Source organism: Emydura macquarii, unplaced genomic scaffold, assembly GCF_026122565.2.
Source record: "Emydura macquarii macquarii isolate MOO-44397 ecotype Brisbane River unplaced genomic scaffold, CSIRO-AGI_Emac_v2 contig_162, whole genome shotgun sequence".
NCBI classification, from domain to species: domain Eukaryota; kingdom Metazoa; phylum Chordata; order Testudines; family Chelidae; genus Emydura; species Emydura macquarii.
In genome coordinates, this window is record NW_027130299.1 from 122258 (window position 1) to 126060 (window position 3803).

Sequence of the window (3803 nt, forward strand, 5' to 3'; positions counted from 1 at the left end):
AGGTAGAGCAGATTCACAGCAGTCAGGGATCTGTCCTATTTAACGCTGTGTGGATCTCTAACAATGCCTAGAGCTCTGGCTCCATGGTGGCAAGTACTGTGCAGGGTCAGTCCTTGCCCTAAGGAGCTGATGCTCTAAATCGCCAAAGGAGGCATCATTATCCCCATTTTACAGATGGGAAACTAAGGCACACACACATCAAATGACACAGGGAGTCTACGGCGGAGCTGGGAACTGAGACGGGCTGTCTGGAGTCCCACTCCAGCGCCCTCACCACAGATCCAGCCTCCCTTGTGAAATATTGAGCATGGTCTTTTGTAGCACTGAAGGGCCTGTCAGGATCCCTGTCAAGGTTCATGGGCCCATTGTGCTGAGTGTGGCACTAGACAGACAGACAGAGTGTGCTCCAAAGACGGGACGTGCTGATGGGAGACAAGACGTGTTCGTGTGGCATAGCAGGGGACGGGGTGGGGGTTTACAAAAATAAGACACGGGGTGACATACGTAATTTTCTTTGTATGAGCTGAAGAGCGTGGACAGTTCCAAGGGGTGGGAGAAGGGCATGGACGAACCAATGGGCTGATGCACTTTGGCCGTTGCTATGTCCCTAAAGAACGTCAAACATGCTGGATTCTTCCCTGGGATCCCTTCTTATAGGATCCTGAAATTCTGTTTTTCCTTTTCCTTTTTGCATTAGAACATAAGAGCCACAGTCACGGCCCAGGACCCCATTGTGCCAGGGGCTGTACAAATACAGAACAAAGACACAGCTCCTGCCCCACGATGCTAATCCCATGCCCCTCCCCCCAGCGGTCAGAATGGCTTTTCTATGGCCCCTGTGACTGCAGCCCCACCTCCAACCAGGCCTGAATGGATTTAGCCTTGCCGCCCTGGGTTTTGTGCAGTCAGAAAATAACCCTCATGGAGAAATGAATGCCAAGTGACTTGCCCAAGGTCATACAGTGAGTCTGTGGCAGAGATGGAAAAAGAACCCAGGAGTCCTGACCCCCCACCCCACCCTGCTCTTACCACATGAAAGAGAAATGCAATCCAAGAGTCATGCATGCCAAGCTGTGCTTCTCTAGCCATAAGAGTATTGGAACAAACGCCCCCAGAAGAAGGGCTAGAACCCAGGAGTTCAAGCGTTAGACCCCTACGCTCCTCCCAGAGCCACGGATAGAACTAGGAGTCCTGAGAACCATCTCCAAGTCAGCCAGTTCTCAGGCAGCTCCTGCTGAAGGCAGGATAAATCATAGCTCAGGCCTGGGCAGTTTCCTGCCCCCCCCCGTCTCATCAGGGTGTCTTTCATCTCCTTGTTCCTCAGTGTCTATCTGAGGGGGTTGAGGGATGGGGTCTGTTTCTATGACTCATTTGTTTACATTTCTCCTTCAGCTCTGACGGAGCTTTTCTCTCTGCAGCGTCTTATAACCTTGCACCTTGTTTCTGCCATTCCTCCTCTTCACTCCCCCCGCCCGGCCCCTTGTGTATTTCTCTCCCTCAAGGTCGCTCACAGCTGCGCCAATATTAAGCTGTTGACTTTTGCTGGGTTTTTAAGCACATAATGATGATGCCTCCAGGGGACATTATTAGAAGCCTGGTTTGGGCAAAGTGAAGACGACCCACGTATTTCTTTAGTGAGGAGAGCCCGGGGGGCCTTGCTTGAATGGAGCACTCCTGCAGATTGCACCTGGTGCTGGCAAAGACCAGTACACGGAAGTGCCTTGCTTCATTTAATGCACCAATTCTGACAGAACACTGCTCTGGCTGGTATCTCAGGCCTGGCCTCTCCCCACATGCAGCCCCCCCGCCAGTCAGTCTGAGCCCAGTGCTCTGCTAGAGGATGCTGCTTTGCAGAGCGTGGAGCGGGCGACCCACTCGGATGTGCTTGGAGTCGGTGCTAATCCCAATGTCCCAGAAAAGTCCTGGGTGGCACTGTGCTGGAGGGAAGAGGGTTGGGGGCTCGGTAGATAGCCCTGTTCTCTCTGGGTATGTCTACACAGGGATCAAAAACCTGCAGCTGACCTGTGCCAGCCGTGGCTGTGTGGCAAGTCTTTTATCCCTGTGTAGATGTACTCTCTGAGTCAGGGTGCAGGGCGTCAATGCAGTGCTGGGGTCATTAGTCATGGCCATTGGCGAGGTCACGGCACATTTTGATCAAAACAGAGGTTTGAACCTTCATTTCCTGGCTAAATTCTAACACAGACACTGCTTTACATTGTAGGTACAGAGACAGCTCTAACGTAAGGCGGGTCATATCCCCAGCTGGCAAAACTCACCAAAGCACCAGTGCAGTTAATGCCCCTAGGTCTTTTTACACTGAGCAAATTCACTTTGACCTTTGGCTGTAATGTGTAGATGCCAAGGTGCATGTCTATCAGACTACATGTGAGCAGGTCTCCTTTCAAAGCAGGGCTGGGTGGGAAAAGGTTTTCCCGTCTCATGAGAATTTTTGACATTTTGAAATTTGTCAGAATGGAAAAAAGCAAAATCTCAACAGTGTAAACTGCCAAAAATTCACTTGGGGGAAAATAAATGTTTTATTCTGATCATTTCAAAGTTTTTCAGTCAATATTGACCTTCTCCCCTTTTTAAAATGTCTAAACCAAGAGCTGTTTTCACTCAAAAACCTTACAACTTTCTGGTGTGACAAGATTGAAACGTGATGCTTCGACAATCTTGAAAATTTTTAACCAAATATCTATCTTTTGGGGTCAGGTGTTTCATTGAACCAACACTGTTTAATGAGCAGTTCTGTTTTAGAAAAATTGGCATTAGCCTACCAAAAACATGCCCCCCCAAAAAAAAAAACCCAACGAAAGAGATCCACACACACAAAACACCAGAAAATTCCTGACCAGCTTAATTTCAAAGGTTCTTTTTCCTGGCATCTGGCTGAGCTAAGTGGAGGGTTAGGGGAAGTGTGAGGAGCCTTGGAAAGATACCATTTCTACTTGAGTGCATGCATCGCTCTGGGTTCCTCCATGGCCCCTCATTTACACCAGCACATCTAACCTCACTCCTGTGAGGGACGGAAGGGTTTTCATCCCCATTTCACAGGCTGAGCAGCAGAGAGGTTGTCAGGGATTTTCATAGGGGCCCAATGGACTTGATGCCTCCCTTGACATGCCCAGCATAGGTAACTCACCCCAAGTCACCCAGGCAGTCTGTGGCAAATCTTGAACCCAAGTCTCCCGAGTTGCAATCTGCCCACAACAGCAAGTTGTGTTGCTCCTACAAATGGCAGGAACTCTGCTACACGTCGCTGAGCGCTGCATCCTGGCAGCTTGTCTGTTAACACGCCATGTGCACACACCCGGGCACCTCTCCTTCACAGAGAGCTCTTGGAACGCAGCCCAGCACTGCGACCGCACGAGCAGCCTTTGCAGGAGGAAAGGTCTCTGCATCTTTCTGAAGAACCCTGGCCCAGATCCTTCGCTGGTGAAAATGACCCCAAGGGCTGCAGCCCTTTTCTCTGATGCCATGGCTCTTGGCTGCTCGCAATCTGGGCAGCGTTCAGCCTGCAGACCTAGAGGTGAAAGGTTTCCTAGGACAGCCTCAAGTCAAGTGCCCCAGGTCTAGGCCAGCCTGGCAGATCTCATTTATACTTATTGCCTCTATTATGGTAGCGCCTGGAGGCCCAACTGAGACCGGAGCCCTGTTCTGCCAGGGGCTGCACAGACAAACAGTACCAGCGAGAGCAGGACCCCACCTGGCCGGGTGCCACCCAGACACACAGAGCCACAGAGATCAGGACACCGGCGTGCCAGCGCTGCACAGACAAACAGTAACAGAGCTCGGGACCA